The sequence below is a fragment of the Equus przewalskii genome, chromosome 9 (assembly GCF_037783145.1).
Source record: "Equus przewalskii isolate Varuska chromosome 9, EquPr2, whole genome shotgun sequence".
NCBI lineage: Eukaryota > Metazoa > Chordata > Mammalia > Perissodactyla > Equidae > Equus > Equus przewalskii.
Genome location: NC_091839.1, coordinates 11,509,351 through 11,532,881, shown reverse-complemented (window position 1 = coordinate 11,532,881; position 23,531 = coordinate 11,509,351). Strand labels below are relative to the sequence as shown.

Here is a 23,531-nt window from a genome sequence, read left to right as displayed (position 1 = left end):
AATGAACAAAAGCAAAGACCAATTAGGAGGCTACTGCAAGCGGTGATGTTGGCTCAGACACAGCAGAACCAGTCAAGGTGGGGAAAAGTTGGTGATTTGGGAATCTATTGTGATGTCTGAAGTTGCAGGATTTGCTAATGTACTGGACATCAGGTGTGAGAGGAAGAGAAGGTTCAGGGGTCACTCCAGGGATAACAGCTCATCCTTTACCATTTCTAGTCTAGCCACACCCCTACCCCAGAGACCTTCAGGTCCAGTAACACTTCAGGGTTGCTATTTTTAATCAACATAAGATGAATTTGGCCACTTTAAGCAGTAAAGCCTGTTGGCTACAGATGGGCAACTGGTTAGCTCACAAAATCAATGGGAATTCTGGAAAACCAGACAAAGAATATGAGTAGGAAAAAAAAGAGACTGTGCCAGGAGAACACCAGCTAAGATAATGGCCAGAACCATCCAGCTAGGGGCTGCTACTGCCACTGCCACCCCACCTATTCCTAGGCACTGAATACCACTGCCATGGGACTCCTGACTCTTTGCTGCCACTGTGGACAACTTCCTAATTGTGTCTGTGCTTTTGTGTCACTTCCTTAGACAAGAATCAAAGTTCCAGGCAGGATGATCCAATTAACCAAGCCATTGTCACAGTTAAAGCCTTAGGGCTCAGGGTGTTGGGAGGAAGAATCAACGGCTCCTTCAGCTTTTGTGGTGGGAGGCAAAGACTTTCTCATGATGAAGAGATACAATAGGGAATTTTCCAAAATTGTAAGAGAGTTTTGAGACTGGGTATGTAATGCATAACAAATGCCATGATGCACATTATGTGAATTGGGTCCTCTGAGAAGCAGAAGCTTAAATGGAGTTAAGAGTGCATGATTTTATTGCAGAGCAATGTGTGTGAAATACAAAAGATGGAGAAGTACAAGAAGAATGGTTCAGGAAAAGTCTTCAGACTAGGATGCAGATCTGACACCATATCCATGAAAGGAAAGAAGGGAGGAAGCAGAATTAGGCAAGGAGCAACTCAGACCATAATGCAGAGATAAGAGACCTGCAATCCATCCAATGGGTATCTCTGAAGTGAAGATTGCTGTTAGAGATGTCTCATGTTGGGCAAGAAATGATCATGCCTTGAGGCCCAGCTCCATGGCTGAGTGGTTAAAGTTCAGTGTACTCCACGACAGTGGCCTGGGTTCACAGGTTTGGATGCCAGGCGTGGACCTACTCCACTTGTCAGCCTTGCTGTGGAGGCATCCCAAATACAAAGTAGAGAAAGACTGCCACAGATCTGAGTTCAAGGCAGACATTCCTCACACAAAAGAAGAAAGAAATGGTCATGCTTGTACCCCAGGTGTCCTCCGTCACTGGCTGAAGATTTCTTGGGGGAGCCTGAACTCTGCTCCAGGCTGAAGTGGATACTCAAGGTGCTGCTGCTGGAGGCTGTCAGTTCACTGCACTCCTTGAAGCTGAATAGCAAGTTCTTTCTTGAAGGGAGACCTGAGTGGCGATTCTCCATGCCTGCCAGAGGCACAAACATACAAGCACTCATCATTAAAGACTTGGTACTCCTTCCATAAACATAGCATTACAAACAGTTACAAATACTCTTAAAGCATACAGTCCAATGGTCATCAAACGTTTCTTAGCTGTGAAAAACCTTTCTCAAATTATCTTAAGTACAGATCTAATACTTGAAGCAGGAGAGAGAATTGCTGAACTTTTCTCTCTGGGTAAAGCACTGAAGAGATCTACACCTTCAAAAGAGCCTTCATTTTCATCGATGAGGACAGCCCATTAGAAATTCCTAGAAATTCTGAGGGCTATAAGGTACTGTAATCATTCAACACAGGTCCCTGTTCCAAGTGGGGCCCTGTGAAGGACCTGATGACATAACGGTGGCCAGGATAGATTCATTTACTGACTACTTGGGACTAACAGTACAGCAAAGAAGATTGACTCATCTCTGGGCATTGACAGCCCAGAGTGATCAGGGCTCTGATGGAAACACAGGACATAGTGTCAAAAGATATGATGGAATAAGAGAGACTCAAGTGGTTTGGGGTGACAGCAGGTAGTAGGAGACAGGCTTGAAGGAGTTGATATCCCTTTTATTTCCTGAAAATAATTTGTTTTATTGGAGTAAATTCTTCTCAGAAATTAGGTGAGTCAGTCATCTTTATACTGTCACTAGTAGGAAGAACCAATCAGGATATAGGAGTCAGACAGGCCATTTTCTTTGCAGTGGATTTTTTTTTCTTTAAAAAAGTTTAAAGTATACAGTTAAGTGGCTTTTGGTATATTCATAGATAGGTGATGCAAGTATCACCATAGTCAACTTTAGAACATTTTCATCACCACAAAAATAAACCTCATACCTTTTAGGTATCTCTCCCCTGCCCTGTCACCCTACTCCCACTCTAAGCAATAACTAATCTATTTTCTGTCTCTATATATTCTCTATTTTTGACTTCCATATTATTGGAATCATATAATATATGGTCTTCATGTCTAGCTTATTTCATCTAGCATAATGTTTTTAAGGTTCATGCTATCATTCCTTTTTATGGCTGAATAAAATTCCATTGTATGGATATACCGCATTTTGTTTACCCATACATCTGTTGATGGATGTATTAGCTTCCTAGGGCTGTTACCTTCCTAGATACCATAACAAAGCATCACAAACTAGGTGGCTTAAAAACAATGGAAGCTTCAGCCATGGCACGCGACTCAGCTCAGTGAAGTTCAAGATGCTGATGAACTTAAGGGCTGGTGCTTGAAAGGCAGAATTGGGGTGCTTGAAAGAAGCTTTTCAAGTAGGTAAGGTGTAGATGACCATGTGACAAGTGATATATACTTATTGGAGGTTTTGGCTTTCTCTGTCCTTTTCATGTTGGTAGCAGGAGTGAATTTTGAGAAGGTGGCAAATATCTGTAGGAACGTATATCTAAGAAGTTTGTACTGCAGCCCCATAGAGAATTTCCACAGAATTCAACAGCCTTATTTAGAGCAGCTCTTCTACCGACCAATCCAGGTTTGAAACTTGACACAATAATTAGACCAGCTGTTCTATAACTATCTTAAAACAACTTTGTCAACCGTGCTTTAAATTACAAAGGTTATTTTGAAATCCCATTCTTTGGATTATTCTAAAGATTATGCGTTCTTTTGTGGTGTACTCTTATTTAAATATTGCTGTTGTGGCATATATATGGTGATGGTGGACTTAATTCTGTCTAAGATTTATCTCTGCACTGAGCAAAAGATCTTGCATTTCTGTAGTAAAATGTGAAGGTACTTTCATTTTGTTGGTGACTAAAGAAACTTTTGAAAGGTATTTTTTTTTTATTAATGTTATGATAGATTACAACCTTGTGAGATTTCAGTTGTACATTTTTGTTAGTCATGTTGTGGGTACACCACTTCCCCCTCTGTGCCCTCCCCCCACCCCCCCTTTTCCCTGGTAACCACCGATCAGATCTCCTTATCAATATACTAAATTCCACCTATGAGTGGAGTCATATAGAGTTCGTCTTTGTCTGACTGGCTTATTTCGCTTAACATAATACCCTCGAGGTCCATCCACGTTGTTGTGAATGGGCCAATTTTGTCTTTTTTTATGGCTGAGTAGTATTCCATTGTGTATATATACCACATCTTCTTTATTCAATCATCAGTTTCTGGGCATGTAGGCTGGTTCCACGTCTTGGCTATTGTAAATAATGCTGCGATTAACATAGGGGTGCAACGGACTCTTGAGATTTCTGATATCAGGTTCTTAGGATAGATACCCAGTAATGGGATGGCTGGGTCATAGGGTATTTCTATTTTTAACTTTTTGAGAAATCTCCATACTGTTTTCCATAGTGGTTGTACCAGTTTGCATTCCCACCAACAGTGTATGAGGGTTCCTTTTTCTCCACAACCTCTCCAACATTTGTCACTCTTGGTTTTGGATGTTTTTGCTGATCTAACGGGTGTAAGGTGATATCTTAGTGTAGTTTTGATTTGCATTTCCCTGATGATTAGCGATGATGAACATCTTTTCATGTGTCTATTGGCCATATTCATATCTTCTTTTGAGAAATGTCTGTTCATGTCCTCTGCCCATTTTTTGATCGGGTTGTTTGTTTTTTTGCTGTTAAGCCGTGTGAGTTCTTTGTATATTATGGAGATTAACCCTTTGTCGGATAAGTGGCTTGTGAATATTTTTTCCCAATTAGTGAGCTGTTTTTTTGTTTCAATCCTGTTTTCCCTTGCCTTGAAGAAGCTCTTTAGTCTGATGAAGTCCCATTTGTTTATTCTTTCTATTGTTTCCCTCAACTGAGGAGTTACAATGTCCAAAAAGATTCTTTTGAAACTGATGTCAAAGAGTGTACTGCCTATATTCTCTTCCAAAAGACTTATTGTCTCAGGCCTAATATTTAGGTCTTTGATCCATTTTGAGTTTATTTTCGTGTGTGGTGAAAAAGAATGGTCAATTTTCAATCTTTTGCATGTGGCTGTCCAGTTTTCCCAGCACCATTTGTTGAAGAGACTTTCTTTTCTCCATTGTAGGCCCTCTGCTCCTTTGTTGCCAGAGATTCTTTTTTTCAGCCACGTCCAGTGTACCAATAAGTCCATCAAAGACATTTTTCATTTATGTTGCAAGGCCTTTGATCTCTAGCATTTCTTTTTGGTTCTTTCTTACAGCATTTATCTCTCTGCTGACATTGCCCATCTGTTCTTGCATGCTGTCTACTTTATCCATTAGAAGCCTCAACATGATAATCATAGTTGCTTTAAATTCCTGGTCTGATAATTCCAATGTTTGCCATGTATGAATCTGGTTTTGATGCTTGTTCTGTGTTTTCAAACTACTTTTTGCATTTTGGTACATCCTGAAGTTTTTTCTTGATAGCCAGACTTGATGACTCAGTCAAAGAACTGCTGTAAATAGGCCTTTAGTAAAGTAGTGGTGAGGTGTGAGGAGGGGGGAGGCATTTTATGATCCTATGATTAGGTCTCAGTTCTTTATTGAGCCTGTGTCTGGACTGCAAGCTTCACAAGTGTTTTTCAGGTTTTGTCTTCCCACTTAGGTGGGACAGGATGGCTAGAATGGGCTGGTGTTGGGTATTTCCCCTTCCCTATGTCAGTTAGGCTCTGATAAAGAAAATCTAGCTGGTTAGGCTCTGGTTAAATAGTTTCTTCTGAGGGCAGAATTTGTTAAGAACAGAATTCTCAGTTGGATTTCAAAATAGTTCCTTTCCCTGTCTTTCTGCCAGAAGGATGAAGATATTTTCCTGATATTCAATGTGAGAACATGGTAGAGCTTCCAGAGATAAAACTCACAATGGTTTGGGGGCCCCCAATGACCGAGTCTCCCTGGAATTTTTATCTCTCAGATTGGCCCACCATGAACCTCTCATACCTAGCTGTCAGTTACAGCTAGATTCTCCTACCCCGGCACTGATGCCCATAGAGACTTGTAGTCTGGTGGGTTGTGATCTTCTATATTGGCCTGTCAGTCTCTCCAATTTTGGGGACAACACTTTGTGCTGTGACCTCACTTCTTGGATCTAAGAAGACTTGTTGCTTTTTTACTTTGTTCAGCTTTTTATTCATTGTTAGGATGGAGTGATGACTTTCGAGATCCTTACACGCCAGACCAGAAACCAGAAGTCGCTCAGGTGCTTTTCAAGTCTGTGATCACTCTACGTTTGCTACTCAAAGAAAGTCACAAGGCCATCCCCAAATCAAGGTGTGAGGACATACACTCTGTTCATCGGGATGGTGGGAAAGAAGGAACAAATATTTCTGAACAATAATTTAATCTACCATAGAAGTTATTTTTACTTCTTTATCCTTTACTGTGTTGTTTAAATTATGTATAACAAATGTGTATCATTTTAGCCTCTCATAGAAATGTTTATTTATTATGGATGTTTATTACAGATTTATTATAGATGTTTAAGTATATCCCCTATGGTCCAGGAATACAATGCTTAATTTCTTTTGAAGCCTGTAATATGTACAAATGAATGTACAATATATTAACAAACTCTTCAAAGAAAATAAAATGAACATCTGTGTAATTAACACATCATTTCACAAACTGCCAGGTTGGATTTCTCTCCTGAGATTAGGGCTGGGAAGTGGTCTCTACATCTTAGATTTTGGAAACAAATGCACACACCTCCACAGATTCAACAGCAAAGGTCAGATAAACCAATACAGGTGATCTTGGTTTATTATTACTTAATATTATCTTGAGTAGAAAAAGGAGGGGCTGTCTAATGATATATTTCTCTTGGTGTTCTGAATCTTTGTCTCCCTTTTTTATATTTAAAAAAAAAACAGATGAGTTAGGTCTGGCAAAGGCAAAGGAGTCATCCTTGTTCCCTAGCAAGCCTTTGGAAGACAGTATGGTTATCCTATTTGATAAATGGGAAGACTGAGGCCCAGAGATGAATTAGGTGACTCACTCAATGAGGAAACGATAGGGCAGAGACTTGAACCCTGCTTGACTCTTAATTGCACTAAGCTACAATGATGTTCCACTGTCTCTGCACTAACAAAGAGATGTTCAAACTGGGAGTTGACCTCACCTCAGAGTTTAGAGGTCTAGACCTGAGGACTAGAAATATGAAGAAAAGGGAAAGGGCAAGGTGTTTTCTTGGGTGAATGCAATCTGCCTTTTATGGTGATTGTTGGTTATATAACCATCCCCTGGATAGCGCAATCTCTTCCCTGATGGTGTCCATACCCAGAAAATTTTAATCCCGGGGTGTTCAGATTTCAGTATAAGCTGATTTCCCAGAATCCGTTCAGGCAGAACATGATGCCCTGGACACACCTCTTGACCGGCACCAGGTTGAGTCTCTCTTCTCCTCTCAGGCAGGCCGAAGAAAAACTAGTTTACAGCCAGATACACTTAAAAGCTTGTCACTTCTAAACCACAGACTCCTTGAAACACAGACATGCCAAACTAGAGTATGGAGTCCCAGAATATTAAAATCTTTGAAATGTAGACTTCTAGTATAATTGAACTTCACACTCTCACAATCTCACAACTTTAGAACTACAGCACCTTAAATTCTTAAACACAAGGCCTCTTACACTCAGGTTGAACTTTGAGATTCAGTAACATGAAATCTTAGGATTCTAGATGGTTAGCATTTCAGAGAGAGAAGAATGGACTTTGGAGTTTGTCTAACCCAAGTCTGTAATTTTACAGATGAGAAAACTAAAGCTTGGGAAAATGTTGGGAAGGAAAGGGCTCACCCAGGATCACAGGAGCCAAGGCTCCTCTGCTTTTCTTTTTCAATAGTCCTTCCAACATCAGGACTTACCCTTTATCCCCCTTTCCTCATCTGTGTCCCCCTGAGTCTCCACCCTAAAATTCTTGGTTGGTCAATAATCCTCCTCTTGTTCTGTCTTCCTTTGCACCCAGCTCAGGGTGAAATATGGCCCAGTCTTCACCATGTACATAGGTCCCCAGCCAGTAGTTATTCTATGTGGACATGAAGCAGTGAAGGAGGCCATGGTATACCGAGCAGATGAGCTCAGTGGTCCTGGAGAATTGCCTTCAATAGAGCAAAAGTCCCAATGTCATGGTAGATAACAACAGCAAAAAAAATAAAAAATGAAATGTTTGTAATGCACTTTCTTGTGTCTCAGATTTTTCATAAGTACTAAACATTCACTAGCACATTGACACCTTCAAGGGAACTATTAACAGCATCATAGAATTTCAAATAAGGAAGTTTAGAGTAGGAAAGTTTTGATAATATCACACAGTGAGTAAGTGGGAGAACCAGGATTGAACCCAAACCATCTGGCTCTGGAATACCTGCTGTGTTATGTCCGTTCTCATTTTTAATAGATTAACTACATGATTTATGTACCCAATCAAATCCTCACAGCCAAGGTTACTTCTAACCTTCCTCCACAAACACACACATACCCACTACACATAGGCACCTGCCTCCTTCATTTAGGTAGATCCTGGTCTAGTGTTACCTATGCATACATCTCTAACTGCCCACACCCTTCAATTCCAAATACTCTCACATCATTCTCTCCATTCTTCCATCCATCCATCCATCCATTAATCCATCCATAGTTAGTCCATATATTCATTCATTAATAAATCTCTTAATGTTTCCATACATCTATTCTTCCAAACTTTTATCCATCTGATTCTCAAACAGTCCACTTATTTCCCCTCTACTCATCCATTTACTCTTTCACTCACCCATCTGTCCCTTAATCCAGTCATAAACTCTTACTTACATTGGTCATTCCTCCCACTCTTTTGATTAATTTACAAATATCAACTCAACCATCCTTCCATACCTGGAAGTTTCTGACTACATGGTAATTTCTTTAGTGTAGATACATTGATATCCAAGTGTGATTTTAACTGTACATAAATGTGCATGTCTAGAAAATCCAAGTGGTATTGAGAAAAGTCTCTCCATTTCAGAGTACTTCACATAGCACTTATCCCTCCCTTTACCTTCTAATGCATCTAGCCCATTATTTATCCAGTTGCAAATACGTCCTCTGAGAAGCTCTCCTTGATTTCACTGAAACATTCCTTGCCTGATTCCCTATCCTCCAACCTCAGTCTATGACTTGGTCTCCCCATTGAGCCTGGGGAGGTTGGAAGGGGCTTCACTGAGAATAGAGTCTAGAGCTTTCTTATTCTGGCACCCTCCCCGTCCAGCATAAGGTTGGGCATAAACAGAAGGGAAGGCAGGAGCCTAAAACTGAGATTCTGGCAGGTGTAGGTCTGGCTAAAAGAGAACAATGGATGATTCTCTGACACTTCTCCCTGACCTTCCTTTGAGACTTCAAGATGGGAAAGCTGAGCATTGAGGAGTGGATCCAGGAGGAGGTTGGATTTCTGCTTGAAGAATTTCATAACACCAGTGGTATGGATGCCAACAAGTGGAGCGCTACAAGCATACTGGGTGGTTGTAGTGAGTTCAGTCTCCAAAGGAGAGGTGTTGGCGGGAGAAAGCTCTGGATTGGGAGAGGATGAGAAAAGATTAATTTAGCATTCACAGATTTTCCCAGTCAGGGTCCATTTTAAAAGTTAAGATGAAAGACCCTTAAAGATCCTTGTGTCCAGAAAGTTTAATCATTGCATGGCAGGGAGTCTGTGAGCCCCTGAAATTGCATGCAGAATTTGCCAAAGCATGAGTTTCTGCCTTTTTGTGCAGATAAAATCAAAGTTTCACTACATTTTTAAAGAAGTCCACTCTCTGCCCAATGATAAGTTTAGAAAACACTGAGGTATACATAGAAAAGATGCCGAGGTTGAGAAATACAAAAATAAATAAATGAGTGAAAGAGGGACAAATTTCTCTAAATCAGAGACTTCTCACCTGAGCTCTGTGGATGGCTTAAGAAAATCTACATGAAAGTTTTGAATGTCTTTATACCCACAATAGTCATTTGTAAAATTGTATATTTGTCAGTGTTTGAGTTATGTGGGAGAAATTGTCCCAAATGCCTTGAGCTAAGACCAGCATCGTGTTTTGCAAATGGTGCAACCGACGCCTAGGGAGGAATTTTCTTAATAGACCAAATGGCATCAGTGGTAGAGCTGGACTCAGAAATCAAGCATTCGTTTTTTTATGTCCCTTACCAGAACTTCTTTCCCAAGTATGTAACTCTTCCTACAAACGCATAGAAAGAATAACAAAAAATAGCAATAAGCCTCGCTAGCCCATGTTGAGTGCTTACCACATGCCAGACACCATGCTAAATATTTAACACACATAATGATTTTGAGTCCTTATCAACCAATGAAGTGTTTATTAAACCAACTTGCATTGTGGGAAATCTAGACTCAGCACACAAAATTGAAATGACTCACATTCTTCTAAGCAGCCAAGCCATGACTCATAGCCACAACTAAATGATTCCACATCCCATGCTGCTCATCATTGCTTCCAACATAGAAAATTTCTATCACCTGGGGCCCAATAAGGCTTCTTCCTGAGCTTTATTGTCAGCAACAGCATCAGTTCTGTCATCTTTGGAAGCCACTTCAACTGTGAAGACAAGAAATTCCTGAAGCTACTGTGGATGACCAATAAGAGTTTCCTTGAGATGAGCACACCCTGGCCACAGGTGCCCACCGGTTACCTCTCAGTTCACCCCCAACCTCAGTTAACTAAGCGTCTGCCTATACCTGACTTAATCCTCCCCAAAACATTTAGAGGAAAGTACAAATAAGTCCTGAGTCTCTAAGAAGCAAATGGACTCACCTAATTCTCAAACTCAGTGCTGGACTTTTAGACTAGCTGTCTGCCTCCAGGCTCAACCCATGCTGGCCCCTGGTGCCCATCACTGACAAATTCCCTTTGCCTAGTTCCCACAGCTCTGTGGCATGTATTCTGGAATTGTGCAATATTTGCCAGGATGGCACATCGTGTCTACTACTTGATAGAGGAGCTCAAGGACGTCATTGCCTCTGAGGTAAAGATCAAAGAAACATCCCTTGACCCCCAAAACCCTTGGGACTTCATTGACTGCTTCCTCATCAAGATTTAGCAGGTGCTACTCTCCTTTCCCAATCCTTTCCTCTCATCTCATGATGCCTGCCACTCTAACACTATTTGTAAACCTGTTTGGGATAAAATAGTAATTATAGTTTTACATGGTTGCTTACAGCTAGAGATAAAATATAGAAACTGTAAAAGTCTAAACTCTTGGAATATTTTTAGGTAAAACTTTGAATCTCAAAAAATGAATAGTGCTCCAATGACATAGGAGTGCTAATATCTCGTTGAGTTCCTGATTTCCTTTCTTTTGGCTATGTACCCAAAAGTGGGATTGCTGGATCATATGGCAGTTCTATTTTTAAATTTTTCCAGATCCTCCATACTGTTTCAATTCTGGCTGCAACATTTTGCTTTCCCACCAACTGTGTACAAGTGTTCCAGTTTCTTCACAAGTTCAACACCTGTCTTTTGTTTTTCTGAGAATAGTCATCCTAACAGATGTGAGATGCTACCTCATTGTGGTTTGCTTTGCATTTACCCAAAGATTAATGATATTGAGTATGTTTTCACATACTTGTTAGCCATTTGTTTGTCTTCTTTGTAGAAATATCTATTCAAGACATTAGCTCCTTTTAAAATCAGTTCATCAGCTTTTTACATTGAGTTGTAGGTTTTTCTTATACATTTTGCACGTTATCTCCTTCTCAGATACATGGTTTGTAAATATTCCCTCCCGTTCTGTAGGTTACCTTTTCATTTTGTTGGTTGTTTCCTTTACTCTGCAGAAGCTTTTTAGTTTGATGTAGTCCCACTAGTCTATTTTTGCTTTTGTTGCCTGTGTTTTTGGTGTCATGTTCATGAAATCATTGCCAAGACCAATTTCATAAAGCATTTCCACAATGTTTTCTTGTAGCAGTTCACAGTTTCAGATCTTATTTTTAGGTCTTTAATCCATTTTAAGTTGACTTTTGTGTATGTTGTAAGGTAAAGGTTCAATTTCATTCTTTTGCACATAGATATCCAGTTTTCTCAACACCATTTGTTGAAAAGATTATCTTTTCCTCATTGTCTATTCTTGGCACCATTTTGAAGATCAGTCGACCATATGTGAGTAGATTTATTTCTGAGTTCTCTATTCTCTTCCATTGATCTATATTTCTTTCATTATGCCAATACCATACTGTTTTATTTGCTGCAGCTTTGTAATATATTTTGAAATCATGAAGGGTGATGCCTCCACCTTTGTTCTTTTTCAATAAGATTCGTTTGGCTGTTTGGGATCTTTTTTGGTTCCACATAAATTTCAGAATTTTTTTTTTATTTCTGTAAAGAATGTCCTTGAGGTTGTCTTAGGGATTGATTTAAATCTGTAGACAGCTTTGGGTAGTATGGATAGTTTAATGATATGAAGTTTTCCAATCCTTGAACACAAGATATCTTCCCATTTGTTTGTGTCCTCTAATTTTGTAACCAATGTTTTGTACTTTATTTTTCAATGTACAAGTCTTTCACTTCTTAAGTTTATTCCTAGGTATTTTATTCTTTTTGATACGATTGTATATAGCATAGTTTTCTTAATTTCCTTCTGGATAGTTTGTTATTAGTATATGGAAACACAGTTGATCTTTGTATGTTGATTTTATATCCTGCATCTTTACTAAATGTACTCATTTTAATAGCTTGTTTGTGGGGTCTTTAAGGTTTTCTATATATAAGATCATGTCATCTGCAAACAGAGAATATTTTAATTTATTTTCTGACTTGAATGATTTTATTTCTTTTTCTTGCCTAATTGCTCTTGCTAGGATTTCCAATACTATGTTGAAAGGAAGTGATGAGAGTGGGCATCCTTGCCTTCTTCCTCATCTTAGTGGAAAAGCTTTCAGTTTTACACCATCAAGTATGCTGTTAGCTGCAGGCTTTTCAAATATTGCCTTTATAATTTTCAGGTTATATCTCTCTATTCCTAGTTTGTTGAGACTTTTTATCATAAAATGATAAATTTTACCGAACACTTTTCTGCATCTATTGAAATGATCACATGATTTTTATCCTTCATCTGTTTATGTGATGTATCACATTATTTGATTTTCATATGTTGCACCACGCTTGCATCCCAGGGATAGATCCAATTTCATCATAGAGTATAAGCCTTTTGATGGGCTGTTGAATTCACCTTGGTAGTATTGTGCTGAGGATTTTTGCATCTATGTTCATCATGGGTATTGACTTGCATTTTTCTTTTCTTGTGATATCTTTGTCTTGCTTTGGTATCAGGGTAATAGTGGTCTCATAAAATGAATTTGGAGGTGTGCCTTTTAAAATATTTTGGAAGAGTTTGACAAAGATTGGCATTAATTTTTCCTTAAATCTTTGGTAGAACTCAACAGTGAAGACATTTGGTCCTATGATTTTCTTTGTTTTGAGATTTTTAATCTTACTAATTTTACATCTGTTTAATTTTCTATTTCTTCATGATTCAGTCTTACTAGACTATATGTTTCTAGGAATTTATCCATTTCTCCTAGGTTATCCATTTCCTTGATATATAATTGTTCACAGTAGTCACACAATCATTTTTATTCCTGTTATCGGTTGTAATGTCTCTTTCATTTCTGATTGTATTTATGTGAGTCTTATCTCTTTTTTTATTTAATCTTTCTAAAGGTTTGTCAGTTTTGTCTATCTTTCAAAAAGAAACCCAACTTAGTTTGTTGATTTTTGCTCTTGTTTTCCTACTCCCTATTTTGCTTATTTCTGCTCTAATTTTTTTTTTATCTTTTCCTCCTTTGTGTTCACTTTGTATTTAACTTTTTCTTCGTTTTCTAGTTCATTGATGTGTAAAGTTAGGTCATTTATTTGAAGTTATTCTTCTTTGTAAATGTAGGCATTTGTGCTAAAAACTTCCCTCTTCATTCAGCTTTTGCTGCATCCCATAAATTTTGGTATGTTGTGTTTTCACTTTCATTTATCTTAAGATATTTTCTAATTTATTTTTGGTTTCTTCTTTGACTCATTGGTTGTTCAAAAGTGTGTTGTTTAATTGCCCCTCTTAGTGAAGTTTCCAATTTTCCTTCTGTTATTGATTTCTACTTTCATTCCATCTTCGTTTGAAAAGATGCTTAGTATTATTTCAATCGTAAGTTTTAAGGCTTGTTTTGTGACCTAACCTAGGCTCTATCCTGGCAAATGTTTCATGTGCACTTGAGAGAATGTAAATTCTGCTGTTGTTGGGTTGAACGTTGTATATGTCTGTTAGGTTCATTTTGTCTATAGTGTTGTTCACATACACTGCTAATTTTCTGTCTGGTTGTTCTATGTATTATAGAAAGAGGGATATTGAAGTCTCATACTTCATACTGCCATCTATTTCTCACTTCAATTCTTTCAATGTTTGCTTTACATATTTAGGTGCTGTGATGTCAGGCACGTTTTTATTTCTAATTGTTATATTTTCTTGGTAGATTGACTCTTTTATCATTATATAATGTCTTTGTTTGTTTCTTGTGACAGTTTTTGAGTTAATGTCTTTTTTTTTTCTGATATACGTATGGCCATTCCTACTCTCTTTTGGTTATCATTTCATGGAATATCTTTTTCTGTCCCTTCATTTTCACCGTATACGCGTCCTTAAATCTAAAGTGAGTCTCTTGTAGACAGTGTGTAGTTGGGTCTTGTTTTCATTATCCATTGAGCTAATCTATATCTTTTGATTGGGGAGTTTAATTCATATATATTGTAAATAATTATTGATTGGGAAGGATTTACTATTGCATTCTGTTATTTGTATACTGTTTGTTTTGTAGTTCTTTTGCCCCTCTTTTCCTCTTTTACTGTCTTCCTTTGTGTTTCATTGTTTTCCTTTTTATCATATTGATATGCTTTGACATGTTTCTCTCTCTCTCTCATTTTGCCTCTAACTGCTATAGGCATTTTCTTTGTGGTTATCATGGGGTGTACATAAAATACCTTATAACAATCCATGATAATCTGGTAACATCTTAACTTCGGTTGCATACAAAAACTTGACAGTTTTACTTCTCCCCCTCCCACAATTCATGTTATTGATTTCTCAGTTTCCATTTTTTATATTGTGTATCTATTAAAGTATTTTAGTTATTTATTAGTAATACTTTTGTCTTGTAACTTTATACTAAAATTAAAAATGCTTTACTCATCACCATTACAGCAATGCAGTCTTCTGTATTTGTATATATATTTACCTTTACCTACAAATTTTATACTTTCTTATGCTGTTGTATTGTTGTTTAGCGTCCTTTCATTTCAACTTGAAGAACACCCTCAAGCACTTCATTTAAGGCAGATCTAGTGGTGATGAAATCCCTCAGCTTTCGTTTGTCATGGAAAAATTTTTATCATTTTTGAAAGACAATTTTGCTGAGTATAGTATTCTTGGTTGGTAGTTTTTCTGTCACGACTTTGACTGCATTATCCCACTGCCTTCAAGCATTCAAAGATTCTGCTGAAAAATCCACACGATAGTCTAATGGAGGTACCCTTGCATATGACAATTCAATTTTGTTTTGCTACTTTCCAATTTCTCTTTGTATTTGACTTGTGACAGTGTGACTATAAGGTGTCTCAGTGTGGATTTCTTTCAGTTTGTCTTATTCAATGTTCTTTGATCTTCCTGGATTTGTATGTCCATTTCCATCTACAGATTTGGGAAGTTTTCAGCCATTATTTCTTTGAACAACTTTTCTGCATTTTTCTCTCTCTCTTCTCCTTCTGAGACTCCCATAATGCATATATTGTACACTGTATAGGTTCCCCGAAATCCCACAAGCTAACTTCCCACTTTTCCATGCATTTTTTTTTCTTTTTCTCCTCCAACTGGGTAATTTAAAATGATTTGATTTTGAGGTCACTAATTCAGATTCGTTCTGCTGACTCTCTGCTGTTGACCTCCTCTATTGAATTTTTCAGTTCAGTTTTTATATTCTGTAGTTCCAATATTTCTGCCTGGTTGTTTTAAAAATGTTCTCTTTGTTGAAATTGTAACTTTGTGTACAACTTGAGCATTGTACACATTTTGAGCATTTTTGTGATGGTTGTTTTGAATTCTCTGTCAGGTAATACATATATCTCTGTTTCATTGTGTTCAGTTTCTGGAGTTTTCTCTTGTGCCTTTGTTTGGATCATTTTTCTTCACTTTCCTTGACTCTTTGTGTTGGTATCTATGCATTAGGAAAAAACGCCACCTCTCCCAGTGTTTATGGATTGGCTAGATACAGAGATCTTCCCCAATCAACCTGGCTAGAGTTTCTGTGGTTCTCTCAAACCTTCATGCTACTCCAAACCACTGTCTTTGTTTTTAGAAGACCTCAGGCCTCTAGAGTACCCTCAGCACTCTGAGACAGATGGGACAGGAGCCACTCCTTTGGGGAGCTCCCCAAGAAGTTGGAATGCTGGAAGAGCAATCCAACTCTTTCACTCTCCAGGGATAAGCTGGGAGCTGTGTTTTTTTCACCCACTCACTCTGTGTTGAGCCAGAGAGAGGAACTGTAACAAGTGCCCACATGTTTGTTCAAACTACCACTTTGTTCGCTGTGGCCCCCAGGGGTCTATTTTATACTGAGTCCTCTCAGCAATCCAAGACAGATGAGACAAAAGTCAGTCTTGAGTAGTTCCAAGAAAAGTTGGGATGTTATATGTGCAGTCCAACTCTTTCCCTCCTCTAAAAGAAGCTTGGAGCTGGGATTTATCAACTGCTCATTCTATGCTGAGCAGGAAGGAGGAGTTGTGCTGAGGGCTTGCATGCTAATTCAAGCCACCAGTTTGTTTTCTGTAGCTGCTAGGGGACTAGTGTATCTCAGGCTCTGTCAGTGCTCCAAGACAGATGAGATAGAAGGCAGTTCCTCAGCAGCACCAGAAAATGTGGGGCCTCAGATCTGTAGTCCAACTCTTTCCATCTGCAGGGAGAAGCTGGGAGCTGGAGTTTGTTTCTTCTCCCACTCACTCTTCGTTGAGACAGGGGGCGCTGTGGTGAGTACTTGCATGCTACTTCAAACTACCGCATTGTTCTCTGTGGCCCCCAAGGAACTAGCAAATGCCAAGCCCTGATGGTGTTCTGATGCGGGTGACACAGAAGCCAGCTCCTCAGGTAGCACCCAGAAAATTTGGGGCACTAAGTGTGCAGTCCAACTCCTTCTATTCTCAGGGAGAGTCTGAGAACTAAGGGTTCCCTCTTGATCATGTGGTGATGTGCCAGGAGGGGAGATTGTGGCAAGAGAGTGTTTCCAATTTTCCTTTCAATTTCTTATCAGTGACTGGTGTTGCACTCATCCAGGTACAGGAGTCTCTCGGCTAGTTTCTGGATTTCTCATAAATTGAATTGATCCCTGGGTTGGTGTTGAATTGATGTATCTGTGGGAAAAGAGGAGTCCAAGGCTTTCTATTCCTATTCTTCCTATGTCTTATTGATGTCACTATCAAATCTTAAAATTTTTTTCATCCTGCAATTTTTTTTATTGAGATATAACTGACATATAACATTATATTCATTTCAGGAGTACAAAATAATTATTCAATATTCGTACGTATTGTGAAATGACCACTACAATAAGTCTAGTTCACATTCATCACCATACAGAGTTACAGAAATTTTTTTCTTGTGATAAATTCTTTTAAGATCTACTCGCTTAGTAACTTTGAAACATGGGGCCAGCTCCGTGGCCTAGTGGTTAAGTTCGTGTGCTCTGCTGTGGCAGCCCAGGGTTCGGATCCTGGGCACGGACATGGCACTGCTCATCAGGCCACGTTGAGGCAGTGTCCCACATCCCACAACTAGAAGGACCTGCAACTAAGATATACAACTGTGTACGGGGGGACAGGGTTGGTGAGATAAAGCAAAAAAAAAAAAAAAAAAAAAGATTGGCAATGGTTGTTAGCCCAGGTGCCAATCTTTAGGAAAAAAAAAAAGAAGAAATATACAATGGAGTATTATTAACCATATTCATCATGCTGTACATTATACCCACATGGCTTATTTATTTTATAACTGAAATTTGTAGCTTTTGACCCCATCACTCATTTTGCTCACCTCCCACCCCCAGCCACTGGCAACCATGAATCTGTTTCCCTGCACCTCTGTGCTCTGCTTTTGTTTGGTTTTTAGATTCCACAAATAAGTGAGATCATATGGTATTTGTCTTTCTCTGTTTGACACATTTCACTTCACATAATGCCTTCAAGATCCAATCATGTTGTCTCAAATGGCAAGATTTCCTTCTTTTTGATGGCTGAATAATATCCCTATATATATATTTCATTTCTTATCTATTCATCCAATGATGGACACTTAGATTTTTTCCATGTCTTGGCTATTGTAAATAATGCTACAATGAACATGAGGATGAAAATTGTTTTGAGTTACTGTTTTCATTTCCTTCAGATAAATAACCAGAAGTAGAATTGCTAGATTATACTATAGTTCTATTTTTAATTTTTTCAGGAATCTACGTATTTTCTCTAGTGGCTGCAGCAATTTATATCCCCGCCAGAAGTGTACAAGGATTCCCTTTTCTCCACATTGTCACCAACACTTGTTATTTCTTGTCTTTTTGATAATAGCCATTCGAACATGTGTGAGGTGATACCTCATTGTGGCCTTGATTTGCGCTACCCTCGTGTTCAGCGATGAGCACCTTTTCATGTACCTGTTGGCCATGTGTATGTCTTCTTGTAAAAGTTCTATTCAAACCCCCTGCCCATTTTTTAATTGGATTGTTTTGCTTTTCACTATCGAGATATATGAGCTCATTATATATTTTGGATATTAACCCATGTCAAATATATGATTTCCAAATATTTTTTCACATCCCATAGGTTGCACGATCATTTTGTTGATGGATTCCTTTGCTGTGCAGAAGTTTTTTAGTTTGATGTAGTTCGACTTGTTTATTTCTGTTTTTGTTGTCTTTGCGTTTGGTGTCAATCCAAAAAAATCATCATCAAGACTGATGTCAGGGAGCTTACTACCTATGTTTTATTCTAGAAATTTTAGGGTTTCAAGTCTTACATTAAAGTCTTTAATCTATTTTGAGTTATTTTTGTGTATGTTGTAAGATAGTGGTCCAGTTTCATTCTTTTGCATGTTACTGACCAGTTTTCTAGACACTATTTATTGAAGAAACTATCCATTCCTTATTGTATATTTTTGACTCATCAGTCATAAATAATATGTGTGGGTTTATTTTTGCGCTCTCTATTCTGTTCCATTGTTAAAACTTTATAATTATATATACCAGAGACTTAAAACTGAAGAAAACTAGAATAATAACATTAGTGTCATAGAATTTGAGAAATTTTATGTTTAAGAATTTAGAAATGTAGAAGCTTAATACTTATACTCATAGAACTTTAGAATATTCAAATTTTAGAAATTTATATTTTTATGTAAGACAACTTTAACACTTGGAAGTTTAGAATTATATACCCTCATGTCCTACAACTTCCAAATTTTCCAAGGCACTTTGCTTTCTACTCCACTCTTCTCCCTATTGTTCACTATTCTCCCTATTGTTCACTTCACTCCAACCACTTGCCTCCTCCTCTCTGTTCCTCTCACACAGCAGATATCCTCCTGCTTCAGGATGTTTGCTCTGGTTATCTCCTCTACCTGGAACATCCTTTCCCAGACACTAAGTTGGTTTACCCACCTGTTTTCTTTTCATAAAGTACTTCCTTGAACATAGGGAGGGCATAAGAAGACAAATAAAGAAAATGTTTACTATCCTCTTCATTTTCACGATAATAATAATCCCTGCACTGAATTAAACCTCAAGAACCTGGTCCTCACCACTTTCAACTTCTCCTTTGGTGACACAAAATCAGTGAGCTCAACCCTCTACTATGGATTCCTGCTGCTGGGGAAGCATCCTGAGGCAGAATCTTAGGATCTGCTCTTGAGACGCTCCCCAATGTCTCCCACTCCCAACGGGAAGGAAGACATACTATAGAAAACTTAGAAACCCACTGCCTTAGACTCTTTCAACTTTAGGACCTCAAGATGTAGTGAATACAGAATTTTGGATTCTCAGCACAGTAAGGCTATTTAATATAACCTTCTACTTGGTGTCAGATTCACATAAAATCCATTTCCAACACGTGATAGTCTGGTCTGTTGAGTAACTATTAATGAGGAAACTCAATATCTTGCTAAATAAAAAACTCCAATTTTAACTTGTCTACCTTCCAACATAGTTAAAAGCAAGCTGTTAGATTTCTCCTGCTAGAGATGATGGGAGAGACTAACCCATATCCACTCAACTATGCTAGCCTCATCTTCATTATCCAGTCTGAATTTACTATTTTCAATAATCAGATATTTACTGGAAGCTTTCCTTGTGCCAGGAAGTGTCCTGGTTATTGCATAATGGATTTTGTATAATCACTGTGACCTTCTGTCCTATGAATTCTGACCTCTTCCAGCCAAGATCCTTGAAGAGATTGACCAGGCTACTGGACCACATTGTGCCCAAAGTGTGGGTGACTGCATCAAGGTGTCTTCAGAGAAGCTGTGATCCATGAGATACAGAGAGTGACCAACATTGCACCCATGGGAGTTCCCCACAGTGTCTCCGAGGACACTAATTTCTGAGGCTACTTTCTTCCTAAGTTGGAGTTGCACTTTCAGTGTCACCCCCTCTTTCTCCAATCACCTCTCTCTCCTCCTGTTTCCCTACTTCATACTCTAACACTGGTTTCTTCTAACTGCCCCCTTCTTCACCCCAGGACGCCAATGTGTTTCCCCTGCTTGCCTCCGTCCTCAAAGACCCAAAATACTTCCGCTGCCCAGGTGCCGTCTATCCCCAACACTCCCTGGACAGGCAAGGTCACCTCAAGAAGACTGAAGCCTTTGTGCTTTTTTGCTCTGGTAGGTCTCTATGGTCTGAGTTTCCTCCAGGAATATGCTAGTTATGTCCCCAGAACCATGTCTGTATTTGACGTCCAGGTCTGAATAGGAATTGACTCATAGCATCATAAGCTATAGAAAAATCATAAACTTTTGAATCTTGGAATCATAGGATATTAGAATCATTGACTTGGCTCACTAGGAAAACAAAATTGCAACAATGAAAGCATTAATCAGAGTCAGCAAACTTTTATGTAAAGGACCATATAATAACTGTTTTAGGTTTTGCAGGGTATACTTTGTTGTAACCACTCACTTCTGCTGCTGTATAGCACAAAAGTGGCCAAAGACAAAACTTAAATGGAGACACTCCGGGTTCCCAGAAGGCCTTTTTTCAGTAGACACTGAAATTTGAATTTAATTTTCATGTGTCACAAAATATTATTTTTCTTGTCATATTTTTCAACCATTTTAAAACATTAAAAGCATTTCAAGTATGCAAGCCATACAAGCACAAGTAGCAAGGTATACCTTCCCCGTGAGCATGGTTTGCACCCATGGGATAAAATCTCAGTACAGTGGTAATTTAACTGTAATCCTGTGGCAACGGGAGTCAGTGCAGTGGTTAGGAACCAGGACCCCACCCCACCACTTACAAACTGTAGGCCATGGGTGAGTTATTTCAGCTGCCTGCTGTAAAATGGAGATTGATCTCTCCAAACCATTGGAAGGGTGACTACGTAAGTACTGTTTAAGTGTGAGCTTTCTTTTTTACTCTTCACCAGTATCTGGTACAAATTAGGCACTTTATAAACATTTAAGAAATTGAAATGAACAGAACCTTCAAATCTGTGGATACTTTAGACCTATTCCATCTTGGAATCCGATGGAATCAGAGCCCTCAGAGAAGTAGGTGCCACCTGTAGAGTCCCTTTAAGCAGCAGATCCTACCTAAGGATTAAATATAGGAACCCACTGAGTCTTTATAATGACACTATAAAGTGTATATTATCATGACCCCAGAGATGCTGAGGAGGCAGCTGAAGTTAAGAGGAGTGATGGGGCCAGAACGCTTCCCATGCCTCTATTACCCTGTGCAAGTGTGACACTCTTGCACTCCCCTATGCTCACAGGAAAGTGCAGCTGCACGGGCAAGGCCATGGCCCACATGGAACTCTTCCTCTACCTTATCTCCATCCTTCAGAACTTATCCCTATACCTGCTGGTGTCACCCACAAACATACACATCAAGTCCAGGTCTCAGACTTTGCCATCATCCCACTCACCTATGAGTTATGCCTCCTGTCCCACTGTGTGCCTGCTACCAGTCACGGAAGGAACCATTGAGAACAGAGCTCTGCCCACATGGGCAGTTGCACCCCCCCCTCCTCATATCCCTAAATTCTAACAACAGGCCTAAGAGAAGGCACTATTGCTATTGTCATGTGACTACAGATCAGCAGGAGTCACCTGAAAATATAGAGCTGTATGTCTTCTACGTCCAGTAGAAAAGCAATGCCCTGTCCAAGATTTCAACAACAACCTGGAGGACTTGCTCTCATCATCACCTCTGCCCTGGCTTTGTGTTTCCAGCAAATTCTTGTCGTAGATTCTATGTCTTTATGTTGTCCCTTTGTGCTTCCACACTCATATTGACCCAAATGTACTTTATGATTCTTTTCCCTTATTATTATCTCCCACATAAAATAAAATAAAAGCAGCCAGGATATCAAGACCTTTGCGCATAGCAGGTTTATTGTGTGTTATATGTAACATCACTGAAGGGCCTAGAAAACAACTTAAAATGACTCTTTAGACATTCCTGTTATGAAATAGCCTTCCTATCAGTCCACCACCACAGATTCCCCACCTGGCGGCCCACCCCATGTAACACTCTATTCTCAACCATCCTGCTGGCCCATTTCCCCTCCCTTCCATCAGTCATCTCCCCTTGTAAACCTACCTTCCTGGTTTAGACCGAACTTCTATCACAACTTCCAATTCAAAATTTTCCCCGCTCCATCCATTTGCTCAGCTAATGAAAGCCTTACCTCATATTTTATTTTACCCAACAAATATTTATCGAATACCCAACATGTGACAGCACACTCTTGAGGTACTCAGGATCCATCAGTGAACAAAACGGACAAAAATTCCACCCTTGAGGAGTTTCATTCTAGTGGGAGAGAGAGACAATGAAAAATAAACATAATAAATAAGTAGATAATATAGTATGTTAGAACAGTGAAGATTCCAGGATTGACATTTTAAGTGGATGGTCAGCGTAGGTCTCACAAGGTGGTGGAGCAGCAAGTCATGCGGATATCTGGGAAGACAGTGTTTCTGGCAAAGAGATGAAAAACAGCAGAGTTATAAGGCAGGAGGCTCTGTGTGTGTGTTCAAAAATCCACAAGGAGATGTGTGCGGCTTGAGTGGAGGAGGAAGGAAGAGTGCAGGAGTGAATGGGATGAGGGCAGGGTGTTAAACGAACAGATTGCATGGGGCCTTGTGGGTCTCAGTCAGGACTTTTGCTTTTATCCTGAGTGAGATGTGTGTTTCCTGGTGAGCATAGGGTGACATATTGTGACATATTTGAAAAGGCAAAGTCTAGTTGCTACATGGAGAATAGATAGGAGGGAGGTTGTAGCAGATACCAATTATGTAGGCAGGGAGGGGAGAAGCGTGTGGATTAGGAATCTGCTATGAAGAGAGAGTCAGCAGTGTTTGCTGATGAATTAGATGTGGGGTGGGAGAGAAAGAGGGTCATGCATGAGACCTCATCCTTCAGAATCTCTCTCTTAACCTCACATCTCCTGGGTACATGAGCTCCCATAATAAATGGATTTGTAATTTTAGGAGACAGGAACTGACCATGGCTACTTAAGTATATAAGGGTACTGGTTACTAAAGTCATCGGTAAGTTCATATTATTTTGTGATTTCTAGAGACCCAGGCTCAGAATATGAGTAGGAAAAGAAGAGAAGCCCAGACAAGGTAACAACCAGAATGTATCAGCCAAGGGCTATCTAGTAGCTCACTGCTACTGCCGCTGCCCCTTACTCCACAACCTTGGGCATTGACCACCACTGCCATGGGGCACTTGACTCTTTGCTGCCACTCTTGACAACTTCCTAATTGTATTTGCATTTTGTGTT

At 39.2% G+C, this 23,531-nt stretch overlaps 1 pseudogene; it reads left to right on the top strand.

Moving 5' to 3' along the window:
* Positions 1-45: 45 nt before the first annotated feature.
* Positions 46-22,218, top strand: LOC103562354 (cytochrome P450 2G1-like; annotated as a pseudogene).
* Positions 22,219-23,531: the final 1,313 nt, after the last annotated feature.